This window comes from Capsicum annuum, chromosome 7 (assembly GCF_002878395.1).
Source record: "Capsicum annuum cultivar UCD-10X-F1 chromosome 7, UCD10Xv1.1, whole genome shotgun sequence".
NCBI lineage: Eukaryota > Viridiplantae > Streptophyta > Magnoliopsida > Solanales > Solanaceae > Capsicum > Capsicum annuum.
This window is the reverse complement of record NC_061117.1, coordinates 173,039,677-173,050,106: the sequence shown is the minus strand read 5'-3', so window position 1 is coordinate 173,050,106 and position 10,430 is coordinate 173,039,677.

Genomic DNA, 10,430 nt, shown 5'->3' with positions numbered 1-10,430 from the left:
CTTCTACATAACAAAGCCATTCTAACATATTTACTCCATATGACATAGTTTTCACTTCTTTTCAACTTAACTAACATGATGATGATACATCATACATCAGAATTTGATAGGTACAACGGGTGATTAAAATATAAAGGTATAGTGGTGGATTATTGACTCTGAAGCCTACAGTGGATAGATTGGTCAATGTAGTAGCAGCTGATGTTGCATTCGAAGTAATATTAGGACCATTTCTAGTAGGAGTAGTCATTGATGTCTTGAGAATTTTTAGAATTCAAAGAGTAGAAAGATGACAGAAAAAGATTTCTCAATTCTATGATCAAGAAACCAACAGAATCAAGTTAGCTGAATTTGTTTCAGTGAAGCTTTGATTATCATGATGAGATTAGTAATTAGTGTAATTCATAGATGGAAAAGAAACAATGTAGAGAGAGGAAATTTAGAAGAGGAGGAAGAAGAAGAGAATAGAGTTATGTGATTAGTGCATTATTGCTTGTGTTGAGATTGACACAAAGTGAACTACTCTAACTATCGGCTAACTACTTTAACTAACTTTTTCTAGAAGCTTCAATACATGATATTGAATATGATATATACATCTAGTCTATTTCCTAAATATTGCATGATAACAATATTTTGATGAGATAAACACCACGTAACATTACCACTTCAGCAGATACCCAAATCAATCTTTACCACTTACTTCATCTTACACTTCCCACTACAAGCACCTCCTCCACCACCATAAACTCATAAATCAATTATTCATTCATAAATAATACACTATAAATAAAAAAATCTCGTAATAAAAAATTTCATAAAAATCATAATTTTGGCAACGAATAGAAAATTAAAATATTTCCACCTTGTCACTTCTTATATATACTATCCAGAACAAAATTTTGTCTTTTTACGAAATAGTATCCAACTAACAACTGTATTTTAAAGAAATTTACATAATAACTAGGTCAAAAAGGTTTGGTCCCTAGGATAGTTTCAATAGAAAAGCAATACCACATAGATACTTCCAAACATTAGGCACTAATTAAAATCAATAAACGCAGAAAAAGTAGACAAATCTTATAAGCTGACAAAATTGTAATTTATTTTTTTCAAAAACCAATATAAAAAGGCATTAGTGCATCCTTATTCAATATCCTACATCCATTTGACACACAACATCAGTACATTAACTTCAAAAATTAAAATAATTATTCATTTTTGTGTTTCCTTAATTAGGGAATAGTGCATCCAGGTTTGGATGTTGGGGTATGAAGAATTGTAAGGATTTTTTTCACTTCCTCCTCCCACCTACACACACACTTAGACTAATTGATTCTTTTTAATTGAAATTAAATAGCTAAAAATAACAACAACATATTCGAAAGAATAGATCCATGTGTATAAGTATGGGTTCAATGAACCTATATACTCCCGAACTCCTCTTCCCAGATGACTATGTATAGTGCTATTGTTGTATTTCAGATAAATTATTTTACTATAGATGTGTGGAAATCAAGCTAAAAGTGGGGGAAGTTTTGAAAGGAGACATCCTAAAGACTTATTTTAGCATTAAGACACCTATTTCTAAAAATTAAAAAAAAAAAAAGAGATACTTTTTGAAAAGGGGCTTAAAAAACGACAATCCTAGAACATAACTTTTTAAATATACAATTTAAACCCTGACCCTACCTCCAAAACTAACTTTTAAAAAATACAGATCAGTCCAATACTCAATATTATAAAATCAAATTTTATGAAAAAAATACAAAAATAGAAACTTCCTTAAGATTCTCCTAGCTTGATCAACACCATTTTTGCCATTTTGGTGCTTCGCCAGCGATTTTTGTCGGCAATCACACCACCATTTCTATAATGCACTCATTTTCATTCATTGTTAATCATTTTTCCACTTATTATTTGTTTCATTGTTGCCCATAAACTTTCTAAATTAGTTCACTTATCTTTTCGACCTCCTAGCTTCATTTCAACACTTCATATATTCTTCCACAACTAATCAACTCCATTATTTCATTTGTCATCGGAACTAGGTTTGATATTTCCATCACTATATGAAGATCTCATCATTTATTGACAAGTATAGTCTAGCCAGTCTATCGATTATAAACCAGTAAGTCAGTCTATTATAGATTATAGTGTATGTCTACAATGTCTATTGCAAAAATTATTATTTTTAGTGTTGATAGCATGGGTAATTGGAAGAGGCTCCCTAATGTTGAAACTGGAAATCTATGAGAAAGGAGACAATTATTATCGCCCTTTGTCGCAATTGTTCGTACGATGACATGGTAGTAAGCATAAATTGACAGAGGGGACTTAAGTTGTGATCCACGCGACTCGATAGTTAGCTATTTAGTGAATGAAAGGGAAAAATACATCCAACGTTCCTAAAGAATGACTACAATGCTGGATTCTACATGTTTTTCATTGGCCTCGATGGATCTAGGCCTATTTTGAGATTCAGTGCACTCAAAAGGCCTTGGAATGAGGCTTTAACATCTGTCCCACCGCCACCACCATTAACCCCATTTGTTAATGATAATTTTATAGAAGACCAGGGCATGGTGGATGATCTTTCAATAGATATGAATGTGGAATATTATTCAAATATCAAAGAAGAATAGTGCGGTGGTGGCGAGGGGCAGTTCAGCTACTCCTTCGACTAAGGAACCAATTTTTACATCGGACAAGCATTTCTAAACAAGAAAATTTTTAGGTTCTTAGTGAGGCCTCAATGAAGAAGTATTTCAATTTTACTATGTAATACTCCGTACTTCTCCCTAACTTAAAAATCATCCCAGAAATGTTAAAGCCTTATTTTAAAAATGAATCCACTTTATACATATGGTATTTTCAATATTTTCACTTTTTTGTCATGTGGAAAATTCAATAAGATTTCCATCGATATCAAATTCGCCCAACTCCGACACCCAGATAAAGAGTTAGAGCCATTTTAGTAAGACAATGTCCCACCCGAGCCATCAGCACATCACAGAGCAGGTCGTCGTCAAAATCCAATGAGCCTCCATGATTATGGCACATAGCGCCAGGGCTCAAATTCAGAATCATCCTTTTTCTAGTGTCTCAGCACAATAGTACCGTGTCGCGGTGAACTTCCAGGTCCTATCCAGTATTGCAACGCGATTTCACCACGTCATGCCGTCAGCCCAGTTTCCAGTTAGCAATTTCCAGTGACACGACGCGATAGCATTGAGTCGCGACAGTCTGCCAAATTGAGAAATTTTCTCAAAAAGAAAATACTCATCCAAGGGTTAAAAGAGTCAATTTCTCAACCCTATATAAACCCAATAACATGTGATTCAGCCATATTTTATCCAAAATATAGGGTTTCTCTCAAGTTTCTCTTAAGAACAAGCTAGGATTTTCAATTGGAGATTCATATTCAAGACTCAAATTCAAGAATCTCTCTGTGAATCTTCATAGAATCAAGAACTAAGGTATGCACAGTGTTCATTCATGGATTCCTTTTATCCATGAAGCCCAAGAACCAAGTTTTAAATCTTGTATTGTGAATATTTTGTTGTGGGTTGATTATGTTCATGTGATTATGATTGTGTGATTCCTAAGTTGGAATCTTTTTATGTTGTTTATGAACCTATCCTAGTATGTGGTCTGAAACATGTGAAATTGAGTTGGAATATGAACTTTTGTTGTGTTAAATTGATAATCATACCTATGCCCTATCTGTATATGCAAGGTGTTTGATAATATGCTGCAATGAATGGATGATGATCAAGTACTTAGTTTCCATGTGTCAAGATAACGTCATGCCTCTTAAGTTATGCTATACCTACTTGATTAAGATGATTCCCATGAAAAACCTATGCATTGTGATTGCTTGATCAGATGTTCATAAGATTAGAAGCATGAAATTATGCCATGTTTATATGCATTACTATCCATGTACAACATTATGATGATCATGTGCTTCATGAAATCCCCAACTATGAAATTATAAATTGTTGATATTGGTCATGTGTTCAAGAAGTGTCAAGTATTGTTAGTTTCATGCTATTGAGTCCTGGGGTACTTGTACCCGACAATTTAGCTGTGTGCCTATCAGTAGAATCCAGTCAGTCTTGTGACTCAGGAAACTCAGTATCAGTCCAGTCATATTTAGTAATCTTAGTAATCTTAGAAATCTGAGATTACTCCAATAATTTCAGTGATCTCAGTACTCAGTAATCTCGGTAATCTCAATAGTCCTAGAAATCTCAGTAACTTTAGTACTCTCCATCAGTCCTCAGATCTCAGTAGCATTCTGTCAGTCAACGAAACTTAGTGAACTCAGTTTAGCTCCGCTAAACAATACCATTAGTATCAGTTCAGTTCAGTTAATCAGTTCAGTGTCTATTCAGTTGGGAGTAGGAGTTAGCACTGAGTGAACCCAAGGATGGGAACTCACTTGTTATATGAGGGTGTGATTCTTTGAAGAAATCCTTGCATTCCAGAACTACGTAGCCAGCGTAGGTTGATATATCATTGCCTATTGTATGAGGGTAGATGAGGTGGCTTAACCTGTTATATGATGGTTCCCACTATTCTCACTAGAGTTACCTTTTATATGAGGGTTACTCACAGATTGTCCTTACCAATGGCGCGGTATTGGTACCATTCCAATTAGGGTTACAGATTAGACCCCAACTCAGCCATAATGGCATATTAGGGGTATGTCAGTTAGATAACTACTTCCCACAGTCTCAGTTACAGATCCAGTCGTAGTAATAGAACTCAGTTCAGTTCTAATGAAATCCAAGACTGTCAGATACAGTAAACTCAGTACAGTACGGAACTCAACTAGTTCTATCAGTATCAATACTATCAGATACAGTCTCTCATCTTATCAGTATTCAAACTCAGTAATCATGTTATCATAAGCCCATTTAATAGTATGTTAACTTATACAAAATTCATGTTATGAGTATTCAATTTCAAGACTGTTATATACAGTCAATTAAATATGTTCTTCATAATTAGAACTGTCAGAAACAGTCATTCCTTTATCAAGTAATATGATATCAGTTCCTCAGTACCCAATAGACTCAGTCATTTAGTATCCCAGTATAAGTACTTATATATCAGTAAATCTATGCTATTAGAATTCATGATTCAGCATTATCACGATCTCAGTTACAGTTAAGTATCCATGCATGTATTCTTACGTTCATGTTATACAGTCAGTTATTATTGTTCATACATATGAACCCTTGAATTTATCTTACCTCACTTGAATACTAATATATTTAACGTACTAACGCATTTACGCTATGGTATTTTATACCATAGGTTTAAAAGCACGAGCTCCTGAGCATCCTTAGTAGATTAGACATTCAGCATCTAGACTAGCAGTGAGTCCTCATTATTTGAGGATAGAATAATTATTTTATTACTTTATTATTTCAGTAGTTTGGATTTAGTGGGGACATATCTCATCAACTCCACAGTTTTCAGACAATTTAGAGGCTTTCAGACTACAGTATGTTTCAGATAATTTATTTTAGTTTTGGGTATTGTTATACCCTATTACAAACATTGTTTTATATTTAGTATTAGTTCAGTTTTGAACCTTATAGCCTTACAACTTATATTCCACATATTTACAGCATATTATTCAGTGCTCAGTTACAGATATCAGTCATGGGTTAGCTTATGGTTCTTTGGGGTCATAAGCACCGTGTAACGTTCCGAGTACTAGATTTGGGGCTTTACATACTATGATTAAGACATGTAAAACTTTTTACAAGTTGAAGTATGTCGATCTTTCTTGTATATGGATGTTACGGGTGAGTAGATATAAAAGATGAAAATATTTTTCTTATTTAAGTATGTCGGCATGCATACTTGTAGTGCTGAATAAATCATGGTTAATCATAAGAACACCAATGCCGACATTATTGCCTCTATTTGTATGAATCAATTTATCGACAACAAAAGGCCAAGCCCAAAAGAGATCGAGAAGATCATATTTTAGGAGTTCTGTTGAAGCCTGAGTATTGAAAGGGTTGGATATTAGGTGTCATCACCAAGAACTTAATTCGAGGGACACCGGAGCTTGAGTATTTTTTATTCCTTTTTTCATACATGTTCGAATCCCTCAACTTTGGTTCTATAAGCATCATCATGGTTGAGAATGATCTGGACAAGTTCAAATACTACGTCATCACCTTCGGAGGTTTCATCCAAGGATATTTCCACATGAGAAATGTCATAGTCGTTGATGGAACACATCTTTATGGCATGTACCAAGGAATTTTATTATCCGTCGTTGCACAGACACGGAGAACCATATTTACCCCATTGCATATTGTGTGGAAGACAAGAAGACCAATGCATCTTTGAGCTTTTTCTTTGAGAAGCTGAAGTCTATTATGATTGATGAACAAGACCTATGCATCATCTCTGACTGAAAAAGAAGTGTATCCAATGGGATCGCATAACATTATTCTCATGCCCACCAGGGACTTTTCACAAGGCATCTCAGAGAAAATATCAAAAAGAATTACCACTATTCAACTTATTTCCATATGTACTACAACACATTTAATGCATATGATTTGGAGGAGTTCACTGGTCACTTCATGGAGTTCAAATACAATTGCTCCAAGGCAGCAACCTTCCTCAAGCACGCTGTTGGATTCGACAAGTAGAGCAAGGCACTAACACAACCCGAACTAGGGCCTTGTCATAATGGGCAATCCCAAGTCCAACCAAGGCAGGGAACTGCCCCCGTTACCCAACCCAACAACTAAACGCATACCTTGAATCGGCTAAATTCTGAACATATAATAAGATAGTGTATTTAACCATGTGGTGACTTTAGGATAAGTCTACATACTAGACCAACCTTACCAAGTTCAACCACCCAATATCCAACCAATAGCCAAACCAAAACCATAGTATAATAATCCAACATATATATATATATATATATATGACATAAGCAATCCATACCATACCCAAGTCTACAGTTTTCCATACAAAGCCTCTAAACTAGACCAAAGAGTACCTTGTTGAGACATGCCCCCAACATAGCCATAAATTGAGTCTATAAAAGACAAAAATACATAAAGTAATCCATGACATGAAATAGATGCCTTTCGAACTATGAAAGCTCATCACTTCAATCCAACAGTTGATCCTGAAATTCGATATCTAAGTAGGAAGAGTAGAATGGCCGGTTCCTGCATTGTGTGGGGTTATAGCTGCCTGAAGATGCGTTAGCAGGTGAACGCTAGCATGCACTCAGGATAAGGATAAAATAATGCAAACCAGTGAAAAACCAAGTAAAACCAAACATATGCATACAAACCATACATATATATATATATAGATATAACCATTCCGGGAAAGGGAGCCGGGTTTAGCATGCCATTTAAAACCTTTACCTGGGTTGTGTAGTTCTGCCTCCTAAACCACCCATAGGCTATATGAGTTCAGCTCCCCTGATGAAAGGGCCCTAGTTTATGAAGTCGTATGACCAGGGAAGAAAACTTAGGATGAATAGTACACTTCCCAAAATATAAAGTGTGACATCATGCACACGATCATTAGGACCAAACCTCATATTGACAAATATGATTTTCCAATTTTGGTCCCCCTGGGACCCCAATCTTCCATGGCTTTCCTACACACCTCGCCACTATTTCCCAATTAAAAACCATTACCAACCAATAAAACCATTATCCATTTATTAACCAAGGCTATTAGTAGTGGTATCGTCATACCAACTATAACTTGCAAGTATTGTCCTTAGCCAACCCTTAGGGGATTTCCATGTACCCCACATGATTTCCAATTAACCAAAACCATAGTCACCAAGGCCTTTTCAATCCATTCAAAACCATTTAAACCATTCAAATCCATTTAAAGCTCCATTACCAAACCAAACCATGGTAGAGTTCCAATGAAAGTTCAACAATAGAGTAAAAACATTCTTTTAGGCATTTTATCGAACATATTGAGGGCATACCTTAACCAAGACCAAAACCAAAGTATAAAGCATCATAATTAGGGTTACTCAAGACCCATTTATTTAACCATAACCAACCAACACCCACATGTGCAAACCATTATATAGTTTAAACTAAGACCCAATAATATGCATTAAGGCCCTCAACATTGTTTCAAAACCACCATTTATGATTTCACAAATCAATGTTTAAAACATATTAAATCATGCCTTTAGTTGGAACTAAAAATGAGGGAAGAAGTACATGCCTTATACATGAAGATTCACGCAAATTTTTTTACCTATGAGACCTTTGAAGAACACCTGAATAAACCCTAGCCTCCAATCTTCAAGAGTGCCTTTGAGAAAGTAGTTAAAGTATTTTAATCCTTTAACAAGTGTTATGAAAGGCTACCAAGGGTTATATAATGTGAGTATATAAAGGTTTTGAAGTAGAAAATGTCCGTACTACCCTTGAATTAATATTAAAACAAGCCACGATATAGGGTATGACTCACCCATGCCATCCGCACCCTAGGGTACGAATGGTACCCCAACTTGTACCTTAGACCTTGCCTAGACCATGGTTCCTATATGACTCACCAACCTAACTTGTACCTTAAGGTATGAGTGATACACAAAATCGTACCCACCTATTGTATCTTGGATAGTTTCACAAGGCCAACCATTTAAGTACCATACAACTTAGCCTTACACCCCTCGTATATTTCTATACGACTCGTACCTTGATGAGTCGTATCTTGGGTAGAATTCAAACCAAACATAATGCCTAGTTTACAAGTGAACCCTCAAGATAACCCCTAACTCGTATCTAATGGTACGAGTGGTACCCTTGAGCCGTACCAAGTCCATAAGTCCAAAACCAAGAAAATTTTGCAAAGGTCCTAGTCCTAGGATGTTTCAGTCTCCACCACTTGGATCATTCATCCTCGAATGATGGGTAAGGTCAAGGGAAAAACACAAGATAAAAAATTAACACACATCAAACTTTCCTCCATTTGAGATAGAGGACAAAAACACAAATCAAGATAAAAAGATCATCACATATCCCAGCATGATTGACACACCAACACCTTCATTCTGACCTCTAACTAAGCTAGAAAAAAATATCCAAGAGGAACCATTCCTCACCTTTAAATAGGTTAGAAAACAAGATGTGATAAAGAACACATACCCTACACATGAGTTTCTGGAATGAAAAACCAATGCGGATACTTGGACTCTATTTCCTCCTCCACATCCAAAATGGCTTTCTTGGACTTTTGGGTTCACTATGGAACCTTTACTGAAACCACACATTTTGTTTGGAATTGGTGAACTTACCGATTCAAGAATCCTGATTGGGACCTCCTTAAAGAATAGGGAATTTGAGATACCAATACCACCCAAAGGAACCAACCAACTAAGGACCATCCACACCTTACCTCCACACAACACATAGATTACCAGATGAATGGACTCATGATAAAGAGCAAGTCCAATTCAATTTAATATTTACCAAGAGTCATCACTATGAGCGCTTGATCTAACTATACACCACTTCCATGTTCAAACCCATCCAAAGCTAAAAGGAGTTAGCTTTAGCCATCGGGCCCTACTCCTTACATCTATCCTAAAATACTACTTCTTCTCTATCACCATTAAATTATGGAACCCATGAGTAAAGGACATGGACAAACCATATCCAACCATTATAACCAAAACCCCCAACCTATTATTGAACACCAAAAACCATGCAACTACCAAGTCATGAAGGCAATTCTTAAAACCATAACTTATAATATCTCTCAAGTATCCAACACAACTATTGGTATACCTACCAATCACAATATTTAAGCTTATCAATTATATGCCTGCGGTATGATCTATCCTTCCAAAGATCTAGCACCATTTAATATTTCACAAAGGTTTCCACCACCTATTTCTTTCCTAACCATTACTCATTATAAAAACCTTATCTTACCTTCAAAAACCTCAATGCTGGTAGTCACCCTAGACTCTCCCTCACTTAGAGACATCTATATTCCCCATTTCACAACCTCACCATGCTCCCTAATGCCACTACTATCCTAACCTAAGGAAAATCATTTAAAGAACTAAATTATAAGAATTGTCCATGCCACCCAAGGTATGACAAAGACCCCGAAAACAAGACACGACACTTTAGGCACAAAGTACTTCATAGTCACCACCTAAACCATAAATGAAGAAACATCTCGACTAAAACAAGACCATAAAAGAAGACCTTAGACTGGACACCAAAAGAAACATAACCAAACATACCATGAGTAATTTAATATAAAGTCAAAACTCATATTTAGGGAATAAGGTGAATGCAAAATGCGAACCTTAGGCATCCGTGCTATAAGAATGCATACAACACTACTAGAGTACCTTAATAAAAGAGAATCAGTAGGAT